Raw genomic sequence first — 21,112 nt, 5'->3', positions numbered from 1 at the left:
CATGACAAACCACGTGCACCTCTGTGGGAATCTGCAAACAACAAACACCTGGACACAATCAAGAATAACCACTAGCACCTGTGTTTGAATCTATAAACAACACACACCTGGGCACAATCAAGACTGACAACTTCTATCTGTGTTCGAATCTATAAACAACACACACCTGGGCACAATCAAGACAAACCACTTGAACCTGTGTGCGAATCTCCAAATAAAAATACCTAGGCACAATCAAGACAACGTGCACCTGTTTGTGAATCTACAAATAACAAAAACCTAGGCGCAATCATGACAAACCACTTGCACCTGTGTGGGAATCTAAAAACAACACACACCTCGGCACATGCAAGACAAACTACTAGCACCTGTGTGCGAATCTCCAAAAAAATAAAAATAAAAACATAGGAGCAATCAAGACAAACAACTTGCACCTGTGTTCCAATCAACAAACAACATATAGCTTGGTGCAATCCTTACAAATTACTTGCACCTGTGTGGATATCTGCAAACACACACACCTGGGCACATCAAGACAAACCACTAGGACCTGTGTTCGAATCTATAAACAACACACACCTGGGCACAATCAAGACTGACAATTTCTATCTGTGTTCGAATCTATAAACAACACACACCTGGGTGCAATCAAGACAAACCACTTGAACCTGTGTGCGAATCTCCAAAAAAAAAAAAGCAAACCTAGGCACAAAAAGACAAAACACTTACACCTGTGTGCAAATCTCCAAAAAAAAACCTAGGCACAGTCTAGACAAACCAATAGCACCTCTGTGCGAATCTACAAAAACAAAACAAAACAAAACAAAAAAAAAACCTAGGCGCAATCAAGACACACCACTGGCACCTCTGTGCGAATCTACAAAAAAAAAAAACCTAGGTGCAATCAAGACAAACCACTTGCACCTGTGTGTGAATCTCCAAAAAAAAAAAAAAAAAGAAAAGGTAGGCGCAATCAAGACAAACCTCCTGCACCAGTGTTCCAATCAAAAAACAACACACAGATGGGCGCAATCATGACAAATCACTTGCACCTGTGTGGGTATCTGCAAACACACACACCAGGGCAAATCAAGATAAACCAATGGCACCTCTGTGCGAATCTTCAAAAACAAACAAACAAAAAAAACCTAGGCGCAATCAAGAGAAAACACTTGCACCTGTGTGCGAATCTTTCAAAAAAAAAAAAAAAAAAACCTATGCGCTATCCAGACAAACGATTCACAAATGTGTGGGATCTGAAAAGAACACACACCTGGGCACAATCAAGACAAACCACTAGCACCTGTCTGTGAATCTCAAAAAAAAAAAAAAAAACATAGGCGCAATCAAGACAAACCACTTGCACCTGTGTTCCAATCAACAAACAACACACAGCTGGGCGCAATCATAACAAATGACTTGCACCTGTGTGGGTATCTGCAAACACACACACCTGGGCACATCAACACAAACCAATTGCACCTGTTTGTGAATCTTCAAAAAAAAAAAAAAAACCTAGGCTCAATCAAGACAAACCACTTGCACCTGTGTGCGAATCTCCAAAAAACAAAAACCTAGGCGCAATCATGACTAACAACTTGCACCTGTGTGGAATCTGCAAACAACACACACCTAGACACAATCAAGATAAACCACTAGCACCTGTGAGCGAATCTCCAAAAAAAAAAAAAAAATCCTAGGCCCAAACAAGACAAACCACTTGCACCTGACTTCCAATCAACAAACAACACATAGCTGGGCGTAATCATGACAAACAACTTGCACATGTGTGTGTATCTGCAAACACACACACCTGGGCACATGAAGATAAATCAATTGCACCTGTGCACGATTCTTCAAAAAAAAAACCTAGGCTCAATCATAACAAACCACTTGCACTTGTGTGCAAATCTCCTAAAAAAAACCTAGGCACAGTCAAGACAAACAACTTGCACCTCTGTGCGAATCTACAAAAAAAAAAAAAAAAAAAAACCTAGGCTCAATCAATACAAACCACTTGCACCTGTGTGCAAATCTCCAAAAAAAAAAAAAAAAAACTAAGAACAGTCAAGAGAAACCACTTGCACCTCTGTGCGAATCTACAAAAAAAAAAAAAAAAAAAAAAAAAAACCTAGGCGCAATCAAGACAAACCACTTTCACCTGTGTTCAAATCTTTAAACAACACACACATGGGCGCAATCATGACAAACCACGTGCACTTCTGTGCAAATCAACAAAAAACAAAAACCTAAGTGAAATCAGGACACACCACTTAAACCTGTGTGCAGATCTACAAACAACACACACGAGGGTGCAATCATGACAAACCACATGCACCTGTGTGGGAATCATAAAACAACACACACCTGGGCACAGTCAAGACAAACCACTTGCTCCTGTGTGCGAATCTCCAAATAAAATACCTAGGCGCAATGAAGACAACTTGCATCTGTGTGTGAATCTACAAAAAACAAAAACCTAGGCGCAATCATGACAAACCACTTGCACTTGTGTGGAATCTGAAAACAACACACACCTGGACACAATCAATACAAACCACTAGCACCTGTGTGCGAATCTCCAAAAAAAAAAAAAAAAAACCTACCCGCAATCAAGACAAACCACTTGCACCTGTGGTCCAATCAACAAACAACACACAGCTGGGCGCAATCATCACAAATCACTTGCACCTGTGTGGGTCTGGAAACACACACACCTGGGCACATCAAGACTAACATATTGCACCTGTGTGCGAATCTTCAAAAAAAAAAAAAAAAACCTAGGCACAATCAAGACAAACCACTTGTACCTGAGTGCAAATCTCCAAAAAAAAATAACCTATGCACAGTCAAGACAAACCACTTGCACCTCTGTGAGATTCTAGAAAAAAAAAAAACCTAGGCGCAATCAAGACACACCACTTGCACCTTAGTGCGAATCTACAAAAAAAAAGAAAAGAAAACCTAGGCACAATCAAGACAAACCACTTGCACCTGTACTCAAATCTATAAACAACACACACCTTGGCACAAAAATGACAAACCACGTACACCTGTGTGCAAATCTACAAAAAACAAAAACCTATGTGCAATCAAGACACACCACTTGCACCTGTGTGTGAATCAGCAAAAACACACACCTGGGCACAATCAAGACTGACAATTTGCATCTTTTTTTGAATCTATAAACAACACACACCTGGGGTGTAATCGAGACAAACAACTTGCACCTGTGTGCCAATCTAAAAAAACACACACACCTGGGTTCAATCATGACAAACCACATTGCACCTCTGTGCGAATCTCCAAATAAAAATACTTAGGCGCAATGAAGACAACTTGCAACTCAACTGTGTGTGAATCTACAAAAAACAAAAACCTAGGCGCAATCATGACAAACCACTTGCACTTGTGTGGAATCTGAAAACAACACACACCTGGACACAATCAATACAAACCACTAGCACCTGTGTGCGAATCTCCAAAAAAAAAAAAAAAAAAAAAAAAAAACCTAGGCACAAACAAGACAAACCAATTGCACCTGAGTTCCAATCAAAAAACAACACATAGCTGGGCATAATGATGACAAATAACTTGCACCTGTGTGGGTATCTGCAAACACACACACCTAGGCACATCAAGATAAATCAATTGCACCTGTGTGCGAATCTTCAAAAAAAATAACCTAGGCTCAATCAATACAAACCACTTGCACTTGTGTGCAAATCTCCAAAAAAAAAAAAAACATAGGCACAGTCAAGACAAACCACTTGCACCTCTGTGCAAATCTACAAAAAAAAAAAAAAAAAAAAAAAAAAACAACCTAGGCTCAATCAAGACAAACCACTTGCACCTCTGTGCGAATCTAGAAAAAAAAAAAAAACCTAGCCACAATCAAGAGAAACCAATTGCACCTGAGTTCCAATCAACAAACAACACATAGCTGGGCGGAATCATCACAAATCACTTGCACCTGTGTGGGTATCTGGAAACACGCACACCTGGGCACATCAAGACTAACCAATTGCACCTGTGTGCGAATCTTCAAAAAAAAATACCTAGGCGCAAATAGAAAAACCACTTGCACCTGTGTGCAAATCTCCAAAAAAATAACCTATGCACAGTCAAGACAAACCACTTGCACCTCTGTGTGAATCTACAAAAAAAAAAAAAAAAAAAAAAAACCTAGGCGCAATCAAGACAAACCACTTGCATCTGTGTTTGAATCTATAAACAACACACACCTGGGTGCAATCAAGACAATCCACTTGCACATGAGTGGGAATCTACAAAAAACAAAAACCTAGGCGCAATCAAGACAAACCACTTGCACCTGTGTGCGAATCTCCAAAAAAAATAACCTGGCGCAATCAAGACAAACCACTTGCACCTGTGTTCCAATCAACAAACAACACACAGCTGGGCGCAATCATTACAAATCACTTGCAACTGTGTGGGTATCTGCAAACACACACACCTGGGCACATCAAGACTAAACAATTGTGCCTGTGTGCGAATCTTCAAAAAAAAAAAAAAACTAGGCGCAATAAAGACAAGCCACTTGCACCTGTGTGGAAATCTCCAAAAAAAAAAAAAACCTAGGCAGAGTCAAGACAAAGGACTTGCACCTCTGTCCGAATCTACAAAAAAAAAAAAAAAAATCTAACGCATTCAACACAAACCACTTGCACCTGTGTTCAAATATATAAACAACACACACTAGGGCGCAATCTTGACATACCACGTGCACCCATGTGCGAATCTACAAAAAACAAAAACCTAGGTGCAATATATACAAACCACTTGCACCTGTGTGTGGATCTACAAACAAAACACACCTGGGCGCAATCAAGATCAACCAATTGCACCTGTGTGTGAATCTAAAAGAACAAAATCCTAGGTGCAATCAAGAGAAACCACTTCCACCTGTGTTCGAATCTATAAACTACACACACCTGGGCTCAATCATGACAAACCACGTGCACCTGTGTGGGAATCTGCAAACAACACACACCTGGGCACAATCTAGACTGACAACTTCCATCTGTGTTCGAATCTATAAACAACACACACCTGGGCACAATCAAGACAAACCACTTGCACCTGTGTGCCAATCTACAAACAACACACACACCTGAGTGCAATCATGACAAACCACTTGCACCTGTGTAGGAATCTGAAAACAACACACACCTGGGCACAGTGAAGACAAACCACTTGCACCTGTGTGCGAATCTCCAAATAAAAAATCCTAGGCGCAATGAAGACAACTTGCACCTGTGTGTGAATCTACAAAAACCAAAAACCTAGGCCCTATCTTGACAAACCACTTGCACCTGTGTGGGAATCTGAAAACAACGCACACCTCTGTACAGTCAAGACAAACCACTAGCACCTGTGTGCGAATCTCCAAAAAAAAAGGCTAGGTGCAATCAAGAGAAACCACTTGCACCTGTGGTCCAATCAACAAACAATACACAGCTGGGCGCAATCATGACAAATCATTTGCACCTGTGTGGTTATCTGCAAACACAAACACCTGGGGACATCAAAAATAACCATTGCACCTGTGTTCAAATCTCCAAAAAAAAAACCTATGCACAGCCAAGACAAACCACTTGCAGCTCTGTGTGAATCTACAAAAAAAAAAAACCTAGGCGCAATCAAGACACACCACTTGCACCTCTGTGCGAATGTACAAAAAAAAAAAAAAAACCTAGGCGCAATGAAGACAAACCTCTTGCACCTGTGTGGGAATATACAACAAAAAAAACTTAGGCACAATCAAGACATACCAATTGCACCTGTGTGCGAATCTACAAAAAAAAAAAAAGCTAGGTGCAATCAAGACAAACCACTTGCACCTGTGTGTGAAACTCCAAAAAAAAAAAATAAGCCACAATCAAGACAAAGCAGTTGCACCTGTGTTTGAAACTCCAAAAAAAAACAACTTAGGCACAATCAAGACAAACCACTTGCACCTGTGTGCGAATCTCCAAAAAAAAAAAAAGCTAGGCACAATCAAGACAAACAATTTGCACCTGTGTTCCAATCAACAATCAACACACAACTGGACGCAATCATGACAAACCACGTGCACCTGTGTGGGAATCTCCAAAAATAAAAAACCTAGGCGCAATCAAGACAAACCACTTACAGCTGTGTGCGAATCTACAAAAAACAAAAAATTAGGCTTAATCAAGACAAACCACTTGCACCTGTGTGTGAATCTACAAAAAACAAAATCCTAGGCGCAATTAAGACACACCACTTGCACCTGTGTTTGAGTCTATAAGGAAGACACACCTGGGCGCAATCATGACAAACCACGTGCACTTTGTGGGAATCAGCAAACAACACACACCTGGGCACAATCAAGACTGACAACTTGCATCTGTTTTCGAATCTATAAACAACACACACCTGGGCGCAATCAAGACAAACCACTTGCACCTGTGTGCCAATCTAAAAAAACACACACACCTGGGTGCAATAGTGACAAACCACTTGCACCTGTGTGGGAATCTGCAAACAACACACAACTGGGCACAATCAAGACAAACCACATTGCACCTGTGTGTGAATCTCGAAATAAAAAATCCTAGGCGCAATGAAGACAAACCTCTTGCACCTGTGTGGGAATCTACAACAAAAAAAACTTAGGCACAATCTAGACAAACCACTTGCACCTGCGTACGAATCTACAAAAAAAAAAAAAAAAGGCTAGGTGCAATCAAGACAAACCACTTGCACCTGTGTATGAAACTCCAAAAAAAAAAAAAGATAAGGCACAATCAAGACAAAGCACTTGCACCTGTGTTTGAAACTCCAAAAAAAAGAAAACTTAGGCACAATCAAGACAAACCACTTGCACCTATGTGCGAATCTCCAAAAAAAAAAAAAAAAAAAAAGCTAGGCACAATCAAGACAAACAACTTGCACCTGTGTTCCAATCAACAATCAACACACAACTGGGCGCAATCATGACAAACCACTTGCACCTGTGTGGGTATCTGCAAACACACACACCTGGGCACATCAAGATAAACCAATAGCACCTGTGTGCGAATCTTCAAAAAAAAAAAAAAACCTAGGCGCAATCAAGAGAAACTACTTGCACCAGTGTGCCAATCTCCAAAAAAAAAAAAAAAAAAAAAAAAAAAAAAAAAAACCTAGGCACAGGCAAGACAAACCACTTGCTCTTCTGTGCGAATGTACAAAAAAACCTAGGCGCAATCAAGACAAACCACTTGCACCTGTTCGGAATATGAAAACAACACACACCTGGGCACAATCAAGAGAAATCACTTGCAGCTGTGTGCAAATCTACAAACAACACACACCTGGGCGCATTCAAGATCAACCAATTGCACCTGTGTGTGAACCTAAAAAAACAAAATCCTAGGTGCAATCAAGACAAACCACTTCCACCTGTTTTCGAATCTATAAAATAAACACACCTGGGCGCAATCATGACAAACCACGTGCACCTGTGTGGGAATCTCCAAAAATAAAAAACCTAGGCGCAATCAAGACAAACCACTTACACCTGTGTGCGAATCTACAAAAACCAAAATCCTAGGCGCAATCAAGACACACCACTTGCACCTGTGTTCGAACTATAAGGAACACACACCTGGGCGCAATCATGACAAACCAAGTGCACTTTGTGGGAATCAGCAAACAACACACACCTGGGCGCAATCAAGACAAACCACTTGCACCTGTGTGCCAATCTAAAAAAACACACAAACCTGGGTGCAATCATGACAAACCACTTGCACCTGTGTGGGAATCTGCAAACAACACAGAACTGGGCACAATCAAGACAAACCACATTGCACCTGTGTGCGAATCTCCAAATAAAAAAACCTAGGCGCAATGAAGACAACTTGCACCTGTGTGTGAATCTACAAAAAACATAAACCTATGCGCAATCATGACAAACCACTTGCACCTGTGTGGAATCTGAAAACAACACAGACCTGGACACAATCAAGATAAACCACTAGCACCTGTGAGCGAATCTCCAAAAAAAAAAATAATAACCTAGGCGCAAACAAGACAAACCACTTGCACCTGACTTCCAATCAACAAACAACACAGAGCTGGGCGTAATCATGACAAATAACTTGTACCTGTGTGCGTATCTGCAAACACACACACCTGGGCACATGAAGATAAATCAATTGCACCTGTGTGCGATTCTTCAAAAAAAAAAAAACCTAGGCTCAATCATAACAAACCACTTGCACTTGTGTGCAAATCTCCAAAAAAAAACCTAGGCACAGTCAAGACAAACCACTTGCACCTTAGTGCGAATCTACAAAAAAAAAAAAAGAAAACCTAGGTGCAATCAAGACAAACCACTTGCACCTGTGATCAAATCTATAAACAACACACACCTGGTCGCAAAAATAACAAACCACGTACACCTGTGTGCAAATCTACAAAAAAAAAAAAAAACCTATGTGCAATCAAGACACACCACTTGCACCTGTGTGCGGATCTACAAAAAACAAACACCTGAGCACAATCATGACAAACCACTTGCACCTGTGTTCGAATCTATAAGGAACACACACCTGGGTGCAATCATGACAAGCCACGTGCACCTTTGTGTGAATCAGCAAACAACACACACCTGGGCACAATCAAGACTGACAACTTGCATCTTTTTTTCGAATCTATAAACAACACACACCTGGGGTGCCATCAAGACAAACAACTTGCACCTGTGTGCCAATCTAAAAAAACACACACACCTGGGTTCAATCATGACAAACCACATTGCACCTGTGTGCGAATCTCCAAATAAAAATACTTAGGCGCAATGAAAACAACTTGCAACTGTGTGTGAATCTACAAAAAACAAAAACCTAGGCGCAATCATGACAAACCACTTGCACCTGTGTGGAATCTGAAAACAACACACACCTGGACACAATCAAGACAAACCAGTAGCACCTGTGTGAGAATCTCCAAAAAAAAAAAAAAAAACCTAGGCACAAACAAGACAAACCAATTGCACCTGAGTTCCAATCAAAAAACAACACATAGCTGGGCATAATGATGACAAATAACTTGCACCTGTGTGGGTATCTGCAAACACACACACCAGGGCACATCAAGATAAATCAATTGCACCTTTGTGCGAATCTTCAAAAAAAAAAAAAAAAACCTAGGCTCAATCAATACAAACCACTTGCAATTGTGTGCAAATCTCCAAAAAAACAACATAGGCACAGTCAAGACAAACCACTTGCACCTCTGTGCAAATCTACAAAAAAAAAAAAAAAAAAAAAAAAAACTAGGCTCAATCAAGACAAACCACTTGCACCTCTGTGCGAATCTAGAAAAAATAAAAACCTAGCCGCAATCAAGAGAAACCAATTGCACCTGAGTTCCAATCAACAAAGAACACATAGCTGGGCGGAATCATCACAAATCACTTGCACCTGTGTGCGTATCTGGAAACACACACACCTGGGCACATCACGACTAACCAATTGCACCTGGGTGCGAATCTTCAAAAAAAAAAATACCTAGGCGCAAATAGAAAAACCACTTGCACCTGTGTGCAAATCTCCAAAAAAATAACCTATGCAGTGTCAAGACAAACCAATTGCACCTCTGTGTGAATCTACAAAAAAAAAAAACCTAGGCGCAATCAAGACAAAACACTTGCACCTGTGTGGGAATCTACAAAAAACAAAAAACTAGTCGCAATCGAGACAAACCACTTGCACCTGTGTACGAATCTACAAACAACACACACCTGGGCGCAATCATGACAAACCACTTGCACCTGTTGGGAATCTGAAAACAACACACACCTGGGCACAATCAAGAGAAACCACCTGCAGCTTTGTGCAAATCTACAAACAACACACCCCTGGGCACAATCAAGATCAACCAATTGCAGCTGTGTGTGAATCTACAAAAAACAAAATCCTTGGCGCAATCAAGACAAACCACTTGCACCTGTGTGCGAATCTACAAACAACACACACCTGGGCATTATCAAGACAAACCACTTGCACCTGTGTGCGAATCTCCAAAAAAAAATAACCTGGCGCCATCAAGACAAACCACTTGCACCTGTGTTCCAATCAACAAACAACACACAGCTGGGCGCGATCATGACAAATCACTTGCAACTGTGTGGGTATCTGCAAACACACACACCTGGGCACATCAAGACTAAACAATTGCACCTGTGTGCGAATCTTCAAAAAAAAAAAAAAAAACCTAGGTGCAATCAAGACAAGCCACTTGCACCTGTGTGGAAATCTCCAAAAAAAAAAAAAAAAAACTAGGCAGAGTCAAGACAAACGACTTGCACCTCTGTGCGAGTCTAAAAAAAAAAAAAAATCTAGGCGCATTCAACACAAACCACTTGCACCTGTGTTCAAATATATAAACAACACACACTAGGGCGCAATCTTGACAAACCACGTGCACCCATGTGCGAATCTACAAAAAACAAAAACCTAGGTGCAATCTAGACAAACCACTTGCACCTGTGTGTGGATCTACAAACAAAACACACCTGGGCGCAATCAAGATCCACCAATTGCACCTGTGTGTGAATCTAAAAGAACAAAATCCTAGGTGCAATCAAGAGAAACCACTTCCACCTGTGTTCGAATCTATAAACTACACACACCTGGGCTCTATCATGACAAACCACGTGCACCTGTTTGGGAATCTGCAAACAACACACACCTGGGCACAATCAAGACTGACAACTTCCATCTGTGTTCGAATCTATAAACAACACACACCTGGGCACAATCAAGACAAACCACTTGCACCTGTGTGCCAATCTACAAACAACACACACACCTGAGTGCAATCATGACAAACCACTTGCACCTGTGTAGGAATCTGAAAACAACACACACCTGGGCACAGTGAAGACAAACCACTTGCACCTGTGTGCGAATCTCCAAATAAAAAATCCTAGGCGCAATGAAGACAACTTGCACCTGTGTGTGAATCTACAAAAACCAAAAACCTAGGCCCAATCGTGACAAACCACGTGCACCTGTGTGGGAATCTCCTAAAATCAAAAACTTAGGCGCAATCAAGACAAACCACTTGCACCTGTGTGTGAAACTCCAAAAAAAAAAAAAAAAATTAAGCCCAATCAAGACAAACCCCTAACACCTGTATGCGAATCTACAAAAAACAAAAAAATTGGCGTAATCAAAACAAACCACTTGCACCTGTCTGTGAATATACAAAAAACAAAATCCTAGGCGCAATCAAGACAAACTACTTGGATCTGTGTACCAATCTAAAAAAACACACAAACCTGGGTGCAATCATGACAAACCGCATGCACCTGTGTGGGAATCTGCAAAAAACACACAACTGGGCACAATCAAGACAAACCACTTGCACCTGTGTGCAAATTTCCAAATAAAAAAACCTAGGCGCAATGAAGAAAACTTGCAACTGTGTGTGAATCTACAAAAAACAAAAACCTAGGCGCAATCATGACAAACCACTTGCACCTGTGTGGGAATCTGAAAACAACACACACCTGGGCACAATCAAGAAAAAACCACTAGCACCTGTGTGCGAATATCCAAAAAAAAAAAAAACTTGGCTCAATCAAGACAAACCACTTGCACCTGTGTTCAAATCGATAAACAACACACACCTGGGCGCAATCATGACAAGCCACGTGCACCGGTGTGCAAATCCACATAAAAAAAACCTAAGTGAAATAAAGACACACCGTTTAAACCTGTGTGCAGATCTACAAACAACACACACCTGGGTGCAATCATGACACACCACGTGCACATGTTTGGGAATCTCAAAAAAAAAAAGCCTAGGCGCAATCAAGACAAACCACTTGCACCTGTGTGCGAATCTCCAAAAAAAAAAAGCTAGGCCCAATCAAGACAAACCTCCTGCACATGTGTTCCAATCAACAAACAACACACAGCTGGGCGTAATCATGACAATTAACTTGCACCTGTGTGGGTATCAGCAAACACACACACCTGGGCACATCAACACAAACCAATTGCACCTGTTTGCGAATCTTCAAAAAAAAAAAAAAACCTAGGCTCAATCAAGACAAACCACTTGCACCTGTGTGCAAATCTCCAAAAAAAAAAAACCTAGGCACAGTCAAGACAAACCACTTGCACCTCTGTGCGAATCTACCAAAAAAAAAAAAAAAAAAAAAACCTAGCACCAATCAAGACACACCACTTGCACCTCTGTGCGAATCTACAAAAAAAAAAAAAAACCTAGGCACAATCAAGACAAACTACTTGCACCTCTGTGCAAATCTACAAAAAAAAAAAAAATACCTAGACGCAATCAAGGCAAACCACTTGCACCTGTGTTAAAATCTATAAACAACAGACACCTGGGCGCAATCATGACAAGCCACGTGCACCTGTGTGCAAATCTACATAAAACAAAAACCTACATGAAATCAAGACACACCATTTAAATCTGTGTGCAGATCTACAAACAACACACACCTGGGTGGATTCATGACAAATCACTTGGACCTGTGTGGGTATCTGCAAACACACACACCTGGGCACATCAACACAAACCAATTGCACCTGTGAGAGAATCTTCAAAAAAAATCTAGGCTCAATCAAGACAAACCACTTGCACATGTGTGCAAATCTCCAAAAAAAAAAAAAACATAGGCACTGTCAATACAAACCACTTGCACCTCTGTGCGAATCTCCAAAAAAAAAAAAAAAAAACCTAGGCGCAATCAAGACACGCCACTGGCACCTCTGTGCGAATCTACAAAAAAAAACCTAGTTGCAATCAAGACAAACCACTTGCACCTGTTGTGAATCCCCCCCCCAAAAAAAATGTAGGCGCAATCAAGACAAACCTCCTGCACCAGTGTTCCAATCAACAAACAACACAAAGCTGGGCGCAATCATGACAAATCACTTTTACCTGTGTGGGTATCTGCAAAACACACACCTGGGCACATCAAGATAAACCAATTGCACCTCTGTGCGAATATTCAAAAAAAAAAAAAACCTAGGTGCAATCAAGACAAACCACTTGCACCTGTTTGGGAATCTGAAAACAACACACACCTGGGCACAATCAAGACAAACCACTAGCACCTGTGTGCAAATCTCCAAAAAAAAAAAAAAAAACTTAGGCGCAATTAAGACAAACCAATTGCACCTGTGTTCCAATCAACAAACAATACTCAGCTGGGCACAATAATAACAAATGACTTTCACCTGTGTGGGTATCTGCCAACACACACACCTGGGCACATCAACACAAACCAATTGCACCTGTTTGCGAATCTTCAAAAAAAAAAAACCTAGGCTCTATCAAGACAAACCACTTGCACCTGTGTGCAAAAGTCCAAAAAAAAAAAACAACCTAGGCCAGTCAATACAAACCACTTGCACCTCTGTGCGAATCTACAAAAAAAAAAAAAAAAACCAAGCTCACTCAGACAAACCGCTTGAACCTCTGTGCGACTCTACAAAAAAAAAAAAAAAAAAAAAAAACCTATGCGGAATCAAAACTAATCAATTGCACCTGTGTTCAAATCTATAAGGAACACACACCTGGGCGCAATCATGACAAACCACGTGCACCTCTGTGGGAATCAGCAAACAACACACACCTGGGCACAATCAAGACTGACAAATTCCATCTGTGTTCGAATCTATAAAGAACAAAAACCTGGGCGCAATCAAGACAAACCATTGCACCTGTGTGACAACCTAAAAAAACACACACACCTGGGTGCAATCATGACAAACCACTTGCACCTGTGTGGGAATCTGCAAACAACACACAACTGGGCACAATAAAGACAAACCACTTGCACCTGTGTGGGAATCTCCAAATAAAAAAAACCTAGGCGCAATGAAGACAACTTGCAACTGGGTGTGAATCTACAAAAAACAAAAACCTAGGCGCAATCATGACAAACCACTTGCACTTGTGTGGAATCTGAAAACAACACACACCTGGACACAATCAATACAAACCACTAGCACCTGTGTGCGAATCTCCAAAAAAAAAAAAAAAAAAACCTACCCGCAATCAAGACAAACCACTTGCACCTGTGGTCCAATCAACAAACAACACACAGCTGGGCGCAATCATCACAAATCACTTGCACCTGTGTGGGTCTGGAAACACACACACCTGGGCACATCAAGACTAACATATTGCACCTGTGTGCGAATCTTCAAAAAAAAAAAAAAAAAAACCTAGGCACAATCAAGACAAACCACTTGTACCTGAGTGCAAATCTCCAAAAAAAAATAACCTATGCACAGTCAAGACAAACCACTTGCACCTCTGTGAGATTCTAGAAAAAAAAAAAAAACCTAGGCGCAATCAAGACACACCACTTGCACCTTAGTGCGAATCTACAAAAAAAAGAAAAGAAAACCTAGGCACAATCAAGACAAACCACTTGCACCTGTACTCAAATCTATAAACAACACACACCTTGGCACAAAAATGACAAACCACGTACACCTGTGTGCAAATCTACAAAAAACAAAAACCTATGTGCAATCAAGACACACCACTTGCACCTGTGTGCGGATCTACAAAAAACAAACACCTGAGCACAATCATGACAAACCACTTGCACCTGTGTTCGAATCTATAAGGAACACACACCTGGGCGCAATCATGACAAACCACGTGCACCTTTGTGTGAATCAGCAAACAACACACACCTGGGCACAATCAAGACTGACAATTTGCATCTTTTTTTGAATCTATAAACAACACACACCTGGGGTGTAATCGAGACAAACAACTTGCACCTGTGTGCCAATCTAAAAAAACACACACACCTGGGTTCAATCATGACAAACCACATTGCACCTGTGTGCGAATCTCCAAATAAAAATACTTAGGCGCAATGAAGACAACTTGCAACTCAACTGTGTGTGAATCTACAAAAAACAAAAACCTAGGCGCAATCATGACAAACCACTTGCACTTGTGTGGAATCTGAAAACAACACACACCTGGACACAATCAATACAAACCACTAGCACCTGTGTGCGAATCTCCAAAAAAAAAAAAAAAAAAAAAAAAAACCTAGGCACAAACAAGACAAACCAATTGCACCTGAGTTCCAATCAAAAATCAACACATAGCTGGGCATAATGATGACAAATAACTTGCACCTGTGTGGGTATCTGCAAACACACACACCTGGGCACATCAAGATAAATCAATTGCACCTGTGTGCGAATCTTCAAAAAAAATAACCTAGGCTCAATCAATACAAACCACTTGCACTTGTGTGCAAATCTCCAAAAAAAAAAAAAAACATAGGCACAGTCAAGACAAACCACTTGCACCTCTGTGCAAATCTACAAAAAAAAAAAAAAAAAAAAAAAAAAAAAACAACCTAGGCTCAATCAAGACAAACCACTTGCACCTCTGTGCGAATCTAGAAAAAAAAAAAAAACCTAGCCGCAATCAAGAGAAACCAATTGCACCTGAGTTCCAATCAACAAACAACACATAGCTGGGCGGAATCATCACAAATCACTTGCACCTGTGTGGGTATCTGGAAACACGCACACCTGGGCACATCAAGACTAACCAATTGCACCTGTGTGCGAATCTTCAAAAAAAAAATACCTAGGCGCAAATAGAAAAACCACTTGCACCTGTGTGCAAATCTCCAAAAAAATAACCTATGCACAGTCAAGACAAACCACTTGCACCTCTGTGTGAATCTACAAAAAAAAAAAAAAAAAAAAAAAACCTAGGCGCAATCAAGACAAACCACTTGCATCTGTGTTTGAATCTATAAACAACACACACCTGGGTGCAATCAAGACAATCCACTTGCACATGAGTGGGAATCTACAAAAAACAAAAACCTAGGCGCAATCAAGACAAACCACTTGCACCTGTGTGCGAATCTCCAAAAAAAATAACCTGGCGCAATCAAGACAAACCACTTGCACCTGTGTTCCAATCAACAAACAACACACAGCTGGGCGCAATCATTACAAATCACTTGCAACTGTGTGGGTATCTGCAAACACACACACCTGGGCACATCAAGACTAAACAATTGCGCCTGTGTGCGAATCTTCAAAAAAAAAAAAACCTAGGCCCAATAAAGACAAGCCACTTGCACCTGTGTGGAAATCTCCAAAAAAAAAAAAAAAACCTAGGCAGAGTCAAGACAAAGGACTTGCACCTCTGTGCGAATCTACAAAAAAAAAAAAAAAAAATCTAACGCATTCAACACAAACCACTTGCACCTGTGTTCAAATATATAAACAACACACACTAGGGCGCAATCTTGACAAACCACGTGCACCCATGTGCGAATCTACAAAAAACAAAAACCTAGGTGCAATCTAGACAAACCACTTGCACCTGTGTGTGGATCTACAAACAAAACACACCTGGGCGCAATCAAGATCAACCAATTGCACCTGTGTGTGAATCTAAAAGAACAAAATCCTAGGTGCAATCAAGAGAAACCACTTCCACCTGTGTTCGAATCTATAAACTACACACACCTGGGCTCAATCATGACAAACCACGTGCACCTGTGTGGGAATCTGCCAACAACACACACCTGGGCACAATCAAGACTGAAAACTTCCATCTGTGTTCGAATCTATAAACAACACACACCTGGGCACAATCAAGACAAACCACTTGCACCTGTGTGCCAATCTACAAAAAACACACACACCTGAGTGCAATCATGACAAACCACTTGCACCTGTGTAGGAATCTGAAAACAACACACACCTGGGCACAGTGAAGACAAACCACTTGCACCTGTGTGCGAATCTCCAAATAAAAAATCCTAGGCGCAATGAAGACAACTTGCACCTGTGTGTGAATCTACAAAAACCAAAAACCTAGGCCCAATCTTGACAAACCACTTGCACCTGTGTGGGAATCTGAAAACAACGCACACCTCAGTACAGTCAAGACAAACCACTAGCACCTGTGTGCGAATCTCCAAAAAAAAAGGCTAGGTGCAATCAAGAGAAACCACTTGCACCTGTGGTCCAATCAACAAACAATACACAGCTGGACGCAATCATGACAAATCATTTGCACCTGTGTGGTTATCTGCAAACACAAACACCTGGGGACATCAAGAATAACCATAGCACCTGTGTTCAAATCTCCAAAAAAAAAACCTATGCACACCCAAGACAAACCACTTGCAGCTCTGTGTGAATCTACAAAAAAAAAAAACCTAGGCGCAATCAAGACACACCACTTGCACCTCTGTGCGAATGTACAAAAAAAAAAAAAAAAAACCTAGGCGCAATGAAGACAAACCTCTTGCACCTGTGTGGGAATATACAACAAAAAAAGCTTAGGCACAATCAAGACAAACCAATTGCACCTGTGTGCGAATCTACAAAAAAAAAAAAAAGCTAGGTGCAATCAAGCCAAACCACTTGCACCTGTGTGTGAAACTCCAAAAAAAAAAAACAAATAAGCCACAATCAAGACAAAGCACTTGCACCTGTGTTTGAAACTCCAAAAAAAAAAAAAAAAAACTTAGGCACAATCAAGACAAACCACTTGCACCTGTGTGCGAATCTCCAAAAAAAAAAAAAAAAAAGCTAGGCACAATCAAGAAAAACAACTTGGACCTGTGTTCCAATCAACAATCAACACACAACTGGGCGCAATCATGACAAACCACGTGCACCTGTGTGGGAATCTCCAAAAATAAAAAACCTAGGCGCAATCAAGACAAACCACTTACAGCTGTGTGCGAATCTACAAAAAACAAAAAATTAGGCTTAATCAAGACAAACCACTTGCACCTGTGTGTGAATCTACAAAAAACAAAATCCTAGGCGCAATTAAGACACACCACTTGCACCTGTGTTCGAGTCTATAAGGAAGACACACCTGGGCGCAATCATGACAAACCACGTGCACTTTGTGGGAATCAGCAAACAACACACACCTGGGCACAATCAAGACTGACAACTTGCATCTGTTTTCGAATCTATAAACAACACACACCTGGGCGCAATCAAGACAAACCACTTGCACCTGTGTGCCAATCTAAAAAAACACACACACCTGGGTGCAATAGTGACAAACCACTTGCACCTGTGTGGGAATCTGCAAACAACACACAACTGGGCACAATCAAGACAAACCACATTGCACCTGTGTGTGAATCTCGAAATAAAAAAACCTAGGCGCAATGAAGACAAACCTCTTGCACCTGTGTGGGAATCTACAACAAAAAAAACTTAGGCACAATCTAGACAAACCACTTGCACCTGCGTGCGAATCTACAAAAAAAAAAGGCTAGGTGCAATCAAGACAAACCACTTGCACCTGTGTATGAAACTCCAAAAAAAAAAAAAGATAAGGCACAATCAAGACAAAGCACTTGCACCTGTGTTTGAAACTCCAAAAAAAAGAAAACTTAGGCACAATCAAGACAAACCACTTGCACCTATGTGCGAATCTCCAAATAAAAAAAAAAAGCTAGGCACAATCAAGACAAACAACTTGCACCTGTGTTCCAATCAACAATCAACACACAACTGGGCGCAATCATGACAAACCACTTGCACCTGTGTGGGTATCTGCAAACACACACACCTGGGCACATCAAGATAAACCAATAGCACCTGTGTGCGAATCTTCAAAAAAAAAAAAAAAACCTAGGCGCAATCAAGAGAAACTACTTGCACCTGTGTGCCAATCTCCAAAAAAAAAAAAAAAAAAAAAACCTAGGCACAGTCAAGACAAACCACTTGCTCTTCTGTGCGAATGTACAAAAAAACCTAGGCGCAATCAAGACAAACCACTTGCACCTGTTCGGAATATGAAAACAACACACACCTGGGCACAATCAAGAGAAATCACTTGCAGCTGTGTGCAAATCTACAAACAACACACACCTGGGCGCATTCAAGATCAACCAATTGCACCTGTGTGTGAACCTAAAAAAACAAAATCCTAGGTGCAATCAAGACAAACCACTTCCACCTGTTTTCGAATCTATAAAATAAACACACCTGGGCGCAATCATGACAAACCACGTGCACCTGTGTGGGAATCTCCAAAAATAAAAAACCTAGGCGCAATCAAGACAAACCACTTACACCTGTGTGCGAATCTACAAAAACCAAAATCCTAGGCGCAATCAAGACACACCACTTGCACCTGTGTTCGAACTATAAGGAACACACACCTGGGCGCAATCATGACAAACCAAGTGCACTTTGTGGGAATCAGCAAACAACACACACCTGGGCGCAATCAAGACAAACCACTTGCACCTGTGTGCCAATCTAAAAAAACACACAAACCTGGGTGCAATCATGACAAACCACTTGCACCTGTGTGGGAATCTGCAAACAACACAGAACTGAGCACAATCAAGACAAACCACATTGCACCTGTGTGCGAATCTCCAAATAAAAAAACCTAGGCGCAATGAAGACAACTTGCACCTGTGTGTGAATCTACAAAAAACAAAAACCTAGGCGCAATCATGACAAACCACTTGCACCTGTGTGGAATCTGAAAACAACACAGACCTGGACACAATCAAGATAAACCACTAGCACCTGTGAGCGAATCTCCAAAAAAAAAAATAATAACCTAGGCGCAAACAAGACAAACCACTTGCACCTGACTTCCAATCAACAAACAACACAGAGCTGGGCGTAATCATGACAAATAACTTGTACCTGTGTGCGTATCTGCAAACACACACACCTGGGCACATTCAGATAAATCAATTGCACCTGTGTGCGATTCTTCAAAAAAAAAAACCTAGGCTCAATCATAACAAACCACTTGCACTTGTGTGCAAATCTCCAAAAAAAAACCTAGGCACAGTCAAGACAAACCACTTGCACCTCTGTGCGAATCTACAAAAAAAAAAAAAAAAAAAAAAAAAAAAAAAAAACCTAGGCTCAATCAATACAAACCACTTGCACCTGTGTGCAAACCTCCAAAAAAAAAAAAAACCTAAGAACAGTCAAGAGAAACCACTTGCACCTCTGTGTGAATCTACAAAAAAAAAAAAAAAAAAAAAAAAAACCTAGGCGCAATCAAGACAAACCACTTTCACCTGTGTTCAAATCTTTAAACAACACACACATGGGCGCAATCATGACAAACCACGTGCACCTCTGTGCAAATCAACAAAAACCAAAAACCTACGTGAAATCAAGACACACCACTTAAACCTGTGTGCAGATCTACAAACAACACACACGAGGGTGCAATCATGACAAACCACGTGCACCTGTGTGGGAATCATAAAACAACACACACCTGGGCACAGTCAAGACAAACCACTTGCTCCTGTGTGCGAATCTCCAAATAAAATACCTAGGCGCAATGAAGACAACTTGCACCTGTGTGTGAATGTACAAAAAACAAAAACCTATGCGCAATCATGACAAACCACTTGCACCTGTGTGGGAATCTGAAAACAACACACACCTGGGTACAGTCAAGACAAACCATTAGCACCTGTGTGCGAATATCCAAAAAAAAAAAGAAATCATAGCCGCAATCAAGACAAACCACTTGCACCTGTGGTCCAATCAACAAACAACACACAGCTGGGCGCAATCATCACAAATCACTTGCACCTGTGTGGGTATCTGGAAACACACACACCTGGGCACATCAAGACTAACCAATTGCACCTGTGTGCGAATCTTCAAAAAAAAAAAAAAACCTAGGCACAATCAAGACAAACCATTTGCACCTGTGTGCAAATCTCCAAAAAAAATAACCTATGCACAGTCAAGACAAACCATTTGCACCTCTGTGAGATTCTACAAAAAAAAAAAAAACCTAGGCACAATCAAGACACACCACTTGCACCTTAGTGCGAATCTACAAAAAAAAAAAAAGAAAACCTAGGTGCAATCAAGACAAACCACTTGCACCTGTGATCAAATCTATAAACAACACACACCTGGTCGCAAAAATAACAAACCACGTACACCTGTGTGCAAATCTACAAAAAATAAAAAACCTATGTGCAATCAAGACACACCACTTGCACCTGTGTGCGGATCTACAAAAAACAAACACCTGAGCACAATCATGACAAACC

This window comes from Erinaceus europaeus, chromosome 8 (genome assembly GCF_950295315.1).
Source record: "Erinaceus europaeus chromosome 8, mEriEur2.1, whole genome shotgun sequence".
NCBI classification, from domain to species: domain Eukaryota; kingdom Metazoa; phylum Chordata; class Mammalia; order Eulipotyphla; family Erinaceidae; genus Erinaceus; species Erinaceus europaeus.
Note: the sequence above shows the minus strand (reverse complement) of the source record.